This window comes from Mercenaria mercenaria, chromosome 12, assembly GCF_021730395.1.
Source record: "Mercenaria mercenaria strain notata chromosome 12, MADL_Memer_1, whole genome shotgun sequence".
NCBI lineage: Eukaryota > Metazoa > Mollusca > Bivalvia > Venerida > Veneridae > Mercenaria > Mercenaria mercenaria.
In genome coordinates, this window is record NC_069372.1 from 36629156 (window position 1) to 36645205 (window position 16050).

The 16050-nt window shown below is 35.0% G+C and overlaps 1 protein-coding gene across 1 annotated transcript in view; it reads right to left on the minus strand.

Moving 5' to 3' along the window:
* Positions 1-16050, minus strand: part of LOC123534816 (NADPH--cytochrome P450 reductase-like) — a 163163-nt gene that overhangs the window by 122654 nt on the left and 24459 nt on the right. The window lies entirely within an intron of this gene.

Genomic DNA, 16050 nt, shown 5'->3' on the forward strand with positions numbered 1-16050 from the left:
AAGCACACGGACGTGTATGTTTGCACATTGGATTGGATGTTATATGTTATTTCAGAAACAATCAACAAGGAAAGCGTAACGTCCTATGAGTTGATATCAGTTCAAAAGTAACAAGTCAAGTGGAAAATAATCAAATTACCTTTAAAGACTAAATGTAATACTATCCGTAAAAGTGCAAAAGCTGAATAAAATTTGCAGGGGGAGGAGTGCTTTCAGAGTTAGAATTAATCAAAGTTTTAGATGTTTAGAAAAAAACAATATTAATACTAGGTATAGAATGATTGCGACTACTGTGTAATTTTTTAGACCCAAATGAATTTGCGTCTTTAATTTCCTTCAGACAGAGATCCAACATGGTATATGCATGTATCAGGTACATCACGTGACATCTGGTTTGCATGAGTGATGTTCTTTCGTCACAACACATTGCAAACTTACTATATGGAAGACGGGGTGCTCAACGTTGCTAAGTACGTTATTATGTTTGGAATATCCTAAAGATGGGAAAAATAAGCTGATATTACTTACACCGAATTAACTTCAAAGATTTAATAAATTATATCAAATTATATCAATATTACGTATGTTTCCTTCCAATTTCAAGATCAAACAAACATTAGACTGAATACCTTATAATAGTAGGTGAAAGCATATCAGTGAATAAAAATTTGCTTTCTAACATAAGAATAGTCCCCAAGAGAGTAGTTTTTCGACATTAAAAATTGATAAATGTTCTTTAGTTACTTTGAATGCATTCTTTCGTATAACAATTTATTAATTACAAGTGTTTTTGTGGGCTTAATTGTACTGTTAGAATGCAATGATAAATTACCTTATGAAAGAAAATAAAAAGCATTTTAGGTGCAGAATGTACGGACCGCATCTGTACGAGTAAAGTATAGTATCTAATAAATTATTTTTAATTAGGAATGTATTGTATGTTATTTGAAATAGATAGCGTATCTTTTAGAAGATTTACTGCATATTTCTTTTGATTTATACCCGCGGTTTCCTCTAATAGACAGGCTTATAAGTCATTCGGCCTTGCATTATTTAGTATAGACAAACTACAAACATACAAGGGATTAAATGGAAATCTGGATAGGAACAGTGACTTTTCGCACCTTCTCTTGCCACTCATATTGTGGATATTCTCAAAAATCTCTTTTTAAATCGTCATTTTTTTCTGTTCATTTTAAGATACAGAATGCTTAAGGATTAATGTCTTTTGTGTTAATGTCTTTCCAATCATAATAGCATAAGTCTGTTTACTGCTCGACAACTTCCTTTATTTTGCTTATAAAACGCTCTTAATTCTTATGTTTGATATGAAACCAGATAAAGAAAATTGAAACGTAATATGAGCCGTGCCATGAGAAAACCAACATAGTGGGTATGCGACCAGCATGGATCCAGACCAGCCTGCGCATCCGCGCAGTCTGGTCAGGCTCCATGCTGTTCGCTTTTAAAGCCTATTGGAATTGGAGAAACTGTTAGCGAACAGCATGGATCCTGACCAGACTGCGCGGATGCGCAGGCTGGTCTGGATTGATGCTGGTCGCATACCCACTATGTTGGTTTTCCCATGGCACGGCTCATTATATACACTTCAGAAAAGGACAAAATAATATATGTATATCTTGATTTATATACAGTCATCTATCCCACCTACTATTCACAATTTTGCGATACTCTCCGCAATATAATTTTTCTTAAAAGTTTAAATCAGTTAAAAGGGAGGTAATTGGTACGTTGAAATAGATTGTGTATAGTTTGCCTAATAGTCGTTTTGCATGATTAATTGCAAGCGATAAAATATACTTGAAAACGACTTTCAAATCCATTCGTTATTGAAATAATCTGTAATAAAATTTATTTCCAATAAATGTAATCTATTTCTAATAAATGTAATATGTATAAAATGTGTTACTATATCATTATATGGGTTAATTATGTAGTCACTTACGTGTGGTAATTAATAAGTTCGTAGTTGTAAAAGGAGTGGGGAACTGTCTCGAACAATTTGTTTTGCCTGCAGTCTCTTTTACTGGGTCGCAAACCCACTATGTTGGTTTTCTCATGGCGCGGCTCATATTTCCTTCCGGTGTTAAGATCAAACAAATATTTAGCTGAATATGTTATAATAGTAGGTCGAAATGCACACGAGATATCAATCAATAAAAAAATGCTTTCTGGCATTGAATCAAAAGTGATAAAACTTATTTCGTAACTTTGAATGCATTCTTTTGTATAACAATTTGTTAATTGCAGTCGATTGAACTCTTAGAATGTAAAGGTAAATTACATTGTAATATATGAGAAAAATGCATTTAAGATACGGATTGTATTAACCTCATCTGTATATTATCTAATAACGTATTTCTAATTGGGCGTTAATTGAAATACATAGCGTATCTTTTATGAATTTACTTGGATATTTCTTTTGATTTTTTGATTTTGCTTCAACAGAGGAATCTGAATTTTTTGCACCTCCTCTTGCTAGGGTCAGACCACACATATATTGGATATTTTCAGCAAATCTCTTATTAAATCGTCATATTTTGTTCTTTTATAAATATAGAACGGTTAAGGATTTATACATGTTATAGGTTTTCAATGTTTTAAGTTAATGTCGTTCTATATATAATAACATAAATCTGTATACTGTTAAGTTCGTCCAGACTCCCATCATTTAACTGACAAGATTTAGCTTACCCAAAGGTTCCTTCTAGCACATATTAAATATTCTTTTTAAGGGATATTGTTTTAGAAATCTAATATAATGTTACAAATGTTTAATAATGCAATGAGAAAAATATGTTTTGTCATTTTTTGTGCAAACTTAATCTAGATCTATTTAAGAACTAATCTTAAGTATTAACAGTTTTATCATAACCCAAAGCTGTTTTTTTTAAATATGAGCAAGTGCAGTACATATTATGCTATTGGAAGCATTTGTCTTGCAGTCTGTATTTCACTTCCGGATATTTTCATCACGCGACTACACAAGCAAGTACCCGCACACTTAACACAAAGAAATTTCGTACATGCGTTTACGATTCAAAAAACAAATCAGGAAGTAAAAAAGTACGCAAAAGAAATGACTTGCAAATTTGAAACGTTAGAAGCTAAAGGAATCACGTGACCAGGGACAATTTTATTACGTAATTGTTTTGGCGGGAGTCTATTTTTAGATGATGCATAGATCTATTCATTTCATTAATCTCGATTCTTTACTATGATATATTTAATCGAGGAGTTACATGATTTAAACTTTATCATTGTGTCTTCTTGTTCTGTTATTTGACGTAGTTGTATTGCACTATTTAAAGACTGGAATAAAGATTGATTATGCGTAAACACATATTGGGCTAGAGGCTATCTGTAAGGAATATGCATGAGCCTAAGATGGCGGCGCCTTACGGCAAATCGGATTCCTTTGACGATACCCTTGTACCCATTACATGCTCAGTCAAGTGTAACATGTTCACAACAAATTCTGTCGTGTTATTATTTCATTATGAAAATGCTACCTACATGTCAAGCATAGATCTGTCATGTGATTTTAGCAAAAAAAAATGCATAGAAAATAAGGAAATAGCTCTATAGAGAGAAAAAGCTGAGGACTATTTGTATCCGCCATTATGCGACTACCAGTTTTTCGCGCCATTTTCCTATTTGGTGTCTGTATGCCTATAATTTTTTTCTCTGACATTGTTTCAGTTTCATTTGAAATGTACAAGGAACCTAAATTCATGAAAAAATACAAGGTTTTAGCTTGATATCAACAGTTTCTAAGGTTTTATGGCATTTTCAGTAACATAAGAGAAGGCGCCAGATCTTGCCAAAAATAGCTGTCGCAACATAATTTTCAAGCAGTTACCCTAAGTTGGCAGTTAGCCTTGTTTTGCCCTGTTTTGTCATTTTCTACTATTATCTGCATACAAATTACACTTTTAAATTGTTAAATATGTTTATTTTTACCTCTGATTGCCAGAAAATAGCAATCTTTAGGCTATAAATATGCAGTGTTTAAAAAAAATTCACTCTAAACAGTGAAAATGTGATAGTTTTTGGTTTTATCTTCATTATCGACAAAATTGCAGTACATTTGTCATTTTCTATAAAATTCTAATCAAAGTAGCCCATTTCCACCCTCATCCGGCCAGATTCCAATTTTTACCAATGTCACCTTATAGGTTACAACACACTAAATATCTGTTCTTCTTTATTCTCTATAAAATTGACATATTTCAAATGGCCGCAGCACACATCAGGACCCACTTTTATGCGCCCGTTTGAAAAACGGGACGTATTATGGGAACGCCCCTGCCTGGCGGGTGGCGTCCATAGACTTTGTCCGGAGCATATCTTCTTCATGCATGGAGCGATTTTGATATAACTTGGCATAAATGTTAACCATGAGTCGCAGTGTCATGCGCAAGAACCAGATCCCTAGGTCTAAGGTCAAGGTCACACTTAGAGGTCAAATGTCAAATTCAAGAATGACTTTGTCCGGAGCATGCCTGGAGGGATTTTGATTTAACTTGGCACAATTGTTCACCATCACAACACGTGTGTCGTGCGCAAGAACTAGATCTGTAGGTCTAACATCAAGGTCACACTTTTAGGTCAAATGTCAATACTTTGTCTGGACCATTTCTTCTTCGTGCGTGGAGAGATTTTAATGTAACTTGGCAAAAATGTTCACCACCATGAGATGTGGTTATGGAATTAGTTCCCTTTGTTGTTACTATAAATAGCTTATATTGCAATTTTATTACTTGCTGTTGGAAAAATCGAGACCACTTTTCTGTGGTACAACATGCATGTTAAATCCATTTTAGGTGTATTTTGATTTATCTCTACCGGTTCAGGATTTTTGTGTTGACTTAAACATTTTTTAGATTAACTTCCCTTTGTTGTTATTATAAATAACTTATATTGTAACTTAACAATTCTTTTAATGTGTCGCACACAACATTTAACTCGTGTCATTTCGTCTTCAATGAAAATAGCGGACATCATTTTGTCGGGCATCACTTTCTTGTGAAAGTTGTGTGTTGCTATGACTGTAAAAAAAGGACTGTCACAATGATGGGTTAAGGTTCCACTCTTCAGTAATTTTTTTCATTTTTCATTGTTTTTGTATATGCAGTGAATATAGGGCAATAAGAATACCAACAAATGCATTTTAAAAATAAAAAAAGTCTCTGATGTTTAATATTGATGCACCTTCTAGGTTTCAATCATTGCATCTACTTTCTATGCTGCACAGTCCCCATATACAGCATGAAAGGAATTGAAAATATATACACACTTGAAAAATATTAAAAATGGTAACTACATATGCTTTGGATTGCAAATGTATTAACTTCAGTATTTGAACTGTTTCTTGTTCTTCCCTATACATCAGAATCATTGAATTCATTAATGCTATATGAGCTAGCTGCATGTCCAGGCTACCTCCGCAAGTATCCTTAACTGAAGAACAGCTTTCTATTTTTATTTTCCTGTCTGGTTTTCTGTATTTGTTTTATGGTCCATTTTCAACTAAAGAATAACTGGCATATATTATAAGAAAAGGATATGTTAAGGCATGTGTGGTGGTGCCTGGAAACACCTTAAAATATACTCACCTATAACCTTGTATAGTACTTACCTTTCGCTTTTGGTGTAGTGTTTCAGACTAGCTAACATACTGCAGCATGTTTATTGTAGTTGGTTCACCTCTCGGTATAGCATGTCTCAATTTGAGTATGTTCTAAGGGGGTTAAATGGTCATGGTATTACATAGTAATATCGATTTCATACCTTTAGTATGCAAACTTATTGTAAAGTCAGATATATTACAGGCGAATTGGTTTACTTCAAACACAGACTTCTAAAACATTTTCATATGAATTTAAACATTATATGATTTTTAACTCAAGGTGAGCTTTTGTCACTCTTTCAAGTTATTTTGGATCTATAATGATTTGAAACTCACATGATTATACAAATCATCTGAATAGCAATTACACTGTCATGTTTCCATTTTGCTGTTGCCTCTCTGATTTTACACTATGTTAAAATAATTTTTATTTTCATTACTGAAATCACTTGACGTCCATTGTCCATCGGTCCATCATTCCTGTAAAATGTCCTTCATGTTGCTAGTCAGAAGCTAAATATATTTTCAGAAAGTCTAGATTAAGCATGAGTAATCCTGAGCAGACTCCTGAAAAGAAAAACATGAATAGTCCTGAGAAGACTCCTGGAAAAATAACCATGAACAGTCCTGAGCAGACTCCAGAAAAGAGGGACACACCTGTATCCAGCACACAGAGTCTGCCATCATCTCCGGAAAAAGTTTCGTTTTCATTATCACAGGCCATGCAGACTCCATCACAAGCTTCTTCTTCCTTGATATTGATTTCCACACTTAATTCTGGGCTTTTATCATTCATTTTACATAGAATAAATTTTCCATAAATAAAAACAATGTTCATAAATAAACAGAATCTATTTTTGCAATTCAATAACTGACATCTGGTTAACTTTCTAATATATTTTAGTCAACTTTGCTTCTACTACTAGCACCCTAAAGCCTTAATAGCTAAATATTATATTTTCAGGTTAGCCCTGAGCAAACTCCTGAAAAACGGGACATTCATATGTCCAGCATACAGAGTCCAGGTCCATCTCCAGCCAAAATCCCTAAACAGTTGAATAAAGCCACCTTAGAGGAATTAACAAAAAGCTTACACACTTTCTACGATGACATGGGCACAAAACTCAAAGCAGCCGTTTACTCACAGACATGTACACAAGCAGATATTGCAAAAGAAACGCACAAGAGAATCCGCAGAACATGTTCAGCATTTGTAGGTCAGTCAGCATTTATCGTATCTAGCAGCCTACTAAAAACAGCTACTTTTAAGCAGAATGTCTCTGGCCTAGACGACTTCAATCTGCGCATCCGCAGGCAAAACAATGATTTGAGGGAACAGGTAAAAGATCTAAGGAAGAAGTTAAAGTGCAGGGATTTGCCAAGCGATGACAGCCAACTCAAAACAGCTTGGCTTGAGCAGAAAGCATCAGGCCTAGAGGACTACACTTAGCGCCTCCACAAGCAAAACAATGATTTGAGGGAACAGGTAAAAGATCTAAGGAAGGAGTTAGAGTGCAGGGATTTGCCAAGCGACATCTTTGATGATGACATGGAGACTGCTTATAGTGATACTCCTGCTGTTATAGAGAGAGTGGGGAACAGCCCTGCCTTAAATCAAGCTGAACAAAAAGAATCTACAGGTGCAAGAAGTCCACCTCAGGACAAAAGCAGTGCACAAGAGGCAAATAAAAGCTAGGAAAAATATATTTAACAATTGCAGACTTAATTTAGTAAGAATGTTGTTTTAAATCAATGTTTGCATTACTATGGCATAGTAGATAGTATGCCTGGCATTTTAAAAAATGCTGTCTTGCTCTCACACAGGTGTTACATGCATAGTAAATAGTATGCCTTGTGTTTCCAAAATGTTGTGTTCCTCTCAAATATGTGTATAGTGTGCATTACTTTGGCATAGTAGATAGTATGCCTGGCATTTCAAAAAATGCTGTCTTGCTCTCACAGGGTACATGCATAGTATATAGTATCCTGTGTTCCAATGTTGTCCTCTCAAATTGGTTGTGCATCCTTGCAAGTGAAGTAGCCTGGCATTAAAAGCTGTCTGCCTCCAGTACATGCAGTAATAGTATGCCTGTTCCAAGTGTGTTCCTCTCAAAATGTTGTGAACTTGGCATAGATATGCTGCATTAAAACTTCTTGTCTCACACAGGTGTTACATGCATAGTAAAATATGCCTTGTGTTTCCAAAATGTTGTGTTCCTCTCAAATATGTGTATAGTGTGCATTACTTTGGCATAGTAGATAGTATGCCTGGCATTTTAAAAAATGCTGTCTTGCTCTCACACAGGTGTTACATGCATAGTAAATAGTATGCCTTGTGTTTCCAAAATGTTGTGTTCCTCTCAAATATGTGTATATGTGCATTACTTTGGCATAGTAGATAGTATGCCTGCATTTAAAAAATGCTGTCTTGCTCTCACACAGGTTTACATGCTAGTAAATAGTATGCCTTGTGTTTCCAAATGTTGTGTTCCTCTCAAATGTGTATAGTGTGCATTACTTTGGCATAGTAGATAGTATGCCTGGCATTTTAAAAAATGCTGTCTTGCTCTCACACAGGTGTTACATGCATAGTAAATAGTATGCCTTGTGTTTCCAAAATGTTGTGTTCCTCTCAAATATGTGTATAGTGTGCATTACTTTGGCATAGTAGATAGTATGCCTGGCATTTTAAAAAATGCTGTCTTGCTCTCACACAGGTGTTACATGCATAGTAAATAGTATGCCTTGTGTTTCCAAAATGTTGTGTTCCTCTCAAATATGTGTATAGTGTGCATTACTTTGGCATAGTAGATAGTATGCCTGGCATTTTAAAAAATGCTGTCTTGCTCTCAACAGTGTACATCTAATAGTTGCTTGTGTTTCAAAATGTGGTTCTCTCAATTGTATAGCATACTGAGTAGATAGTATCCTGGTTTAAAATGCTGCCTTGCCTCACACAGGTGTTACATCTAGTAATATATGCTTGTGTTTCCAAATTGGTTCCTCTCAAATATGTGTATAGTGTGCATTACTTTGGCATAGTAGATAGTATGCCTGGCATTTCAAAAAATGCTGCCTTGCTCTCACTCACGTGTTACATGCAAAGTAAACAGTATGCCTTGTGTTTCCAAAATGTTGTGTTCCTCTCAAATATGTGTAAAGGATGTCTTGCTTTTCCTTACGTCTTGCATTTCATTCTGAAATGTATTAGTTTTGCGTTTCATTCTGAAATGTGTTACATAAATAGTAATTTGAATGCTTTGTTTTTCCTTAAATGTTATGTCTCACTGTGTTACATGCGTAGTGATTAGTATACTTTGCTTTATCTTAAATGTTATGTCTCACTCAAAATGTAATGCATGGAAAGCATGTATTAATCCCATAATTAAAGTGATTATATTTACCAGAATCATTTGAAAATAGACAGACAAGAATTTATCTTCTTATATCCTTGTAACTTTCAGTTTTTGTTTTGAATTACACTTAAAGAAATTATCAATTTTTGCATAAGAAAAGAATGTGTGGGAAAATGTAGGTAGCTCTATAAAAGCTCTGTGTTTGTAAATTCTCAAACTTCAAATTAATGTTTTTTACAACTTGATCTGGTACTTAAAAAAATTATATCCATTTAACTCTCTTATCTTCTCTTTAGAAATAAGCAATACAACATGTATATTGTTTAAAAAGTGATTTAAGACATTTCTTGTAAGCAGTATAATGATCTGTTTGTATGCCAAGGTCAAAATACATTCTCATGTACTTTCTCATCACATACAGTTCTGCATTTGATACTTTATTTGCATATCCATCCTTTTCGTAGGTGGAGTAGGGAGAAATCTTCTAAACTTAAATTTGACAATATAAATATGTGATGAGAAGGTACTTTCGTTTCTCATTGGCAAATTCAGGTTTTACTGTTATTTTAACCTTGGCTGATTTATTTTGTATGTTACTAATAAAAACAAAATAGGTTCAACACCAGTGAAACATTGTACACTGTTGTAAAGCAAGAGAGGAAATAAATCACCACTTTTAGTATGAACAGGAGAAACAGAGAAAGAAAGAGGGCAGCCAGGCTGTCTCAGGTGTATTCAGTATACTCTCCAGTGCTTCAATGACTTCTGTATTTCTTTAAAAAAAGAGAGAGAAACTTTAATACTGTCAGTATGAGCAAGAACCTTGCCTTCATATGTATTATGGAGTAGATTTTTGTTTTTGTGGTCAGTATGTCAAATGCAAAGATCATAACAACCTTCTGCTTGGAAATGAAATTTGCTTCTTTATTTCTTTCATGTTGGAAACCTATATACTCACCAAACAAGGCAACACAGTTTTATCTTCTCCACCAGTCACAAGTATTCCTGTTTAGACTTTAAGCAAAAAGTATTGAATGTATCCCATAAGAAAAATGATAAAAGTATTATCCCCATATTATCTACTTTTCATACTTAAGATGATTTATATTTTACAGGGACAAGACCATGGAGTGAAGCAGTTGCCACTCAAACAAAACAAAGTCAACCCATGTACAGTAAAAACAGAAAATCAAGCCAAAGGACCTGCTTCAGGTTTAGAAACTGGTATCAGTCCTAGTACCTCTTAACTACCGTACCTGGACATTGTCAAGCTGAAATGGTACTTAAATATTTGTTTCACATTTTCACATACAAAGTTGCTTTAACATTACTTATTATAATTAATATTCAAGACACATATAACATAAGCTGAAATAAGTCTGTCTGTCTGTCTGGCACAATTTTACAAAATTGACCATATTAAGATCAAAACTTAATTTAACTCTATCGTCAAGCAACGTCCGCCGTCCTTACATTACTTCATGAAAGATAAATGAAATGTGTATCATTTTCCTTTTTCTACATGGAAGTACAAAAACATAGTGTAGTATAAAAACAGGCTTGAATTTCTCAGTCAATTAACAACAATATTAATCCCCTATTGACTACTTTATATACTTAAGGTGGTTTATATTCTACAGGAAAGGACCATGGAGAGAAACAGTTGCCCAGGAAACAAAACAAAGTCAACTCATGTACACAAAAAACACAAAGTCCAACCAAAGGACCAGCTTTGGGTTTAAAAACTGGCATCAGTCCTAGTACTTCTAAATTGGACACACTACATGGACATTGTCAAGCTGAAATGGTATTTTAATTTTTTTTGGTTAGTTAGCAATCATATAAAAAGTGTGACATATAAAGTTTCCCTTAACATTTCGCATTAGGTTTTCAAGACACATATGATATAGGTTTCATTTCTCATTATCAGTTTTTATTCACACATTCAATAATATGGTCACTCTCACCTTCAAAAAGGTCATAGCTGCAAAACCTAATAATTGAATAATTTAACACAATATCCCTTCTTCAATACATTTTGAAGAAATGGTATTTTTATGATTTCAGACTGTTTGTGTACATGAATATTCATTCCATGGAATCAACATTGATGATGTCCTTCGCGGGGAGACAGATATCCAAATAATGGATTACACATGTCAACTCTTAAGAGTACAGTACCAGTGCCAGTATGGAATGCTTACACCGTCCTACTTGTGCTCACTAGTGACTAATGGACAGAAAATTTATGGAAACATTCCTAGAAATGTTAAAGCAGTCCAAATGCATTATGCTGCAGTACATAATGTACATAATGTTTTGTCAGCTAGAAACAATGATAGAATTATTGTATTTGATAGTTTACCATCTCAAAATCACTTGAAAGAACTTATCCCACAACTTAATTTGCTCTATGAAAACTTTGACGTAAATGGAATAGAGTAGACAACACCACAATATCAAGGGACAACTACACTGTGTGGAATATTTGTTGAAGCAAATGCTGTTTTTTTGCTGAATGATTTAGATCCACATAAACATACTCTCATGTCGGCTAGAATGCGTTCCCATCTTCACTTGTGTTTAATAAATGGTGAAGTAACCATCTTCCCATCCACTGATTACTTCTCATTACTAAGTTCATATTTTACAGACCAGATGACTCGATTCCAGAACAAAAGGAGAAGTGATTATGACAAGAAACATATGATAGGTACCCACAAAAACATTAAACAACAAAAAAAGATAATCCAATATATAGACAGCATTAGAATGATCTGAGAAAAATGCGAAGAGCAGATGACAGTTGTAGAAGACATGAGAATGAACAAAAGATGATAAATAGAAACCTAAAGAGGGAAAAAAATGCTGAAATAAAAAAAATTTGGAAAAAAATGTAACCAGAAGTGAAAAAAGAAATGAGAAGGAGTACAAGGAGTACATAAATGATGGAAATGTGAAACTGAACAAAACCAGAAGTGAAAAACGAAATGACAGTGAGTACAGAAAGGATAAAAATGTGAAAAAAAATGAAACCAGAAGTGAAAAAAGAAATGACACTGAGTACAGAAAGAATGAAAATGTGAAAAGAAATGAAACCAGAAGTGAAATAACAATGACTACAGAAAGTAACACATGCTTATCCTATGTTAAGAAAACAAACTACCACCTACTTCTTTTCTGAATAAAAGGACATACCCACACCAGGGTCCACTCAAAAACCTGAATGTTCTTGAACAGCTGTTAATAGCTTCTGTATTACCATTTCTACGGCTTCAACAGGCAAATGTTGGAAAGCAGTATCTCATAAATGGAAACATTGTACTTGTACCATCTGATGTTGAAAACGCTATTACTTCTTTTCCAAGATTGACATCTGGAACAATAAAGGCAAAACTTAAACGAAAACTGCGATACAAGCATCATGTATACAGTATGAATGTTCGACCTGAGAAGCTACGTGAAGGTCTTGCATTTCTCAATAAAACCTCCAAACTTTATCAAGAACACAATATATTGTTAGGTGAAAACTTAAATGAAGACGATTTTTATGCATACAAAATCGAAAAGTAGAGATGACGAAGACACTGCTGATGATGATGTTAATATGAGCATTGACGAAGAGACAGGGTGTGCAGATACAGTTAATGATCTCAGTAACATGGATGATACAAACATTGATGTGAATGCAGGACAAAAACAACGTCAGGGCCATGAGAATAGTAAGTCTGAACAAATACATAATACAGACAGTGATGCCTGGAGTGAGTTGACCCATCAGATACAACTATTGATAGTCCAGGAATACAAGACACAATGCTGTCCTCTTCAGACTTTGTAGAGCCATGAGAAAGATTTTGTTTACAACTTTGCTCCAGGGGAGGAAAAAACACCAGTAAGTGTATTTTTAAAGCCGAATGCTGAACTATCATTTCTTGCGATATTCTGTGGTCAAGCCAGAACTTCTTACAGTGAAAGAATTGTACCAGTGTCATACTCTGAAATAGTTAGGTCAGAGCTAAGAAATCAAGATCGAAGAGCTGCACTTAGCATGGAAAACCTATTCTTCAAAACCAAAAAATTGCAAATGAAGCAGACAATTGACCAAACTCAAATAGCTATACGCAAATAAAAAACAAAGGGCTAAAGGTTAACAGCTAGAGATGGTAGAGGCGACTCTGCAAAACAATTCATATATCTAGACAAGGCATTCAAATTTATGGCGGGCATCAGAGGATCACCATCATATTTCCGGGCAGTTTCAAAAGATCTATATGCAATGATTTGCCATCTTGGTCCAGCCACCAATTTTTGCAGTCTGTCTGCAGCAGAAATGAAGTGGAATCTTTTACTTTGCATCCTATCTCATATCGTAGATAACAATCCATTATACATTGTTGTTATATTTTCTGGTCCTTCGGGATCATTGATTTCAACACATTTAGATTTGAAGATTGAATACTGCTTAAGCCGGTGCTAGGGAGCGTGGGCAGTGTTGTATTTTCCATTGCTGCTCATGAACAGACTCAATCAAACCTAGTCTGCAATTTTCACTGCTTGCCTTGTTCTCGGTGCTTCCGACGGATCTACTTTTCAGATTTTATACAATCTGATCCTGTCACTTGTGCTCGTCATTTCGATTATGCAGTGAATAAGTTTATCAATGAGTTCATGCTGGATAATTCAAACCCTATTAGTAAAGTATGAGACTATTTCTACAGGGTAGAATACCAGCAAAGAGGCTAACCGCATATTCACATGCTTATCTGGTGTGAAGAATCCCCACTGTTCGGCCAGGATGATACAAAAGAAGTTATTGAATTCATTGATTCCTACATCACATGTGAACTACCACCAGAAACAGACCCCATTATGAGAGAGCTTGTAAAACGTCAAACACACCATCACACTCGTACGTGTAAAAAAATCAAAGAAAATTTGTCGTTTTGGATTTCCGAAAACGCTAATGGATAAAACTTGTATTCTGAAATCATTAAATCCTGATCCTGATAAGGCTACCCATCTCGTCAACTGGAAAAAAAATCCAAGCAAACCTCAATGTATTGCATGATACTGATGAAACAGTAACATTCAGTGAATTTTTACAGTCATTATCTTTATCCATGGAAAACTACATATGCGCAGTGAGAGCGTCCATCAAAACAACAACTGCGTTCTTAAAATGAGAACTGTCAGAATGCCGAATAAACAGCTACAATCCAGATATTTTGAGAGTATGGAGAGCAAATATAGACATACAATATGTTACCGGAGTTTATACATGTGCGTTATACATTGCTGCATATGTAACAAAATCTCATAGAGGTATGAGTGAACTTCTGAGGAATGCTGCAGCTGAAGCACGTAAAGGGAATTTAGAAGTCAGACAGCAAGAACGGGCTATAGGACGTAAGTTCCTGAATGCTGTTGAAATCAGTGCCCAAGAAGCGGAATTTCTGCCTAGGATTGCCTATGTGAAAAACTACACGGCAAGTTATATTCGTAAATACCTCTCGTCCTGAGGAAAGCCTGAGTCTCTTCTAAAGCCATCTCGTGAACTTGACAAATTAGATGACGATTGTGAAGACATTGAGTGTTCAAATATGTTGACAAGATATGCAGAACGTCAAAAAATAATGGAAAATATAACACTGGCCAATTTTGCAGCTAACTATACAACAAGACAAATTAATTTTGTGCAGAGAAGAACTGTCTTGTCTGAACTTACCACTGAAGGTTTATTACCTGAACCAACCATGTCTGATAATGAAGACAACCCCTCTGATCTTCCAAAGGAACAGACGCAAATGTACAAAAAGGTAAAAAAAAACAGAATTATACCATATGTCCACTTCAACTCAGATACTGATGAAGAGAAGTATTATAGGGAACAGATTATGCTTTTCTCTCCGTGGTGTTACGAAGACAAAGATTTGATTGATGGTTTCCAGTCATACAAGGAGAGATATGAGCATATGAAAGAAGAACTGGAGGAGGAGATAATGCATGATGAGCCATACAGAAAACAAGTTGATGAAGCTGAGACACGTCTTAATGAAAACACAGATATGCAGGTTATCTGGGACACTATTGCACCTGTAACAGAACCAGTACCTGTAACAGAACATACAGATGGCTTACAAGATCAATCTGTACCTCTTGCTGTCAGTGAGGACCAACACTATGATATTGGACAAGATCTTGGTCTACCAGTATCCACATGCAGTCGAGAAGAAATACGTAAAACTTATGAACTGCCACATATAATACGAATATAGGCAACAAATGAGATCTCTTAACAAGGAACAAATAGAATTTGTTTATGAGGCTATCGATCAGTTCAAGACATCTGACAAACCACTTTATAACTTCCTCAGGGAGGAGCTGATTGTGGCAAAACCCATGTGCTAAAAGGTCTGTACCAAACAGCTGTCAAATTCTACAATAGTCTTCCTGGAAAAGACTTTTCTACTAGCCCTGTCCTACTCATGGCACCAATAGGAAAGGCTGCTTACCATCCACAATGCTATGAAAGATCCAACCAGTGAATATATCACACTATCCAGTTGAAATCATTCTTGTGGAGCTGACCAGCTTTAAAGTCATATTTGTCTACAGACAACCATCAACAAATATTAAAATCTTGCTAAATGCCTTGACAGCTGCCCATAACCAGCATGTTCAAGATTGCAACACCATTCTCATGGGTGACTTCAATGTGAATTTCAAAGAAGCTTCAACACAAAAGTTGGCACTTTAGAAATTTACTTCAGAACATGGGTGTCATCAACATATCAGTCAGCCAACCACTGACAGCCAGTCAACACTAGATCTAATATTCAGTAATATGACAGCTGTGCAGACTGTTATTTTGGAGATGTACTTCACAGATCACAGGTTGTTGAGATTGCCAGTATAAGCAGTGGTTAGAGTGTGACTAAAATTCTAAGTATACATCACTGACAAAACGCAATCCTAGGCAAAACATTGTTTTAAAAGATACCTTTTTCAAACATATTTTAGAATTACTTATATTTTTTG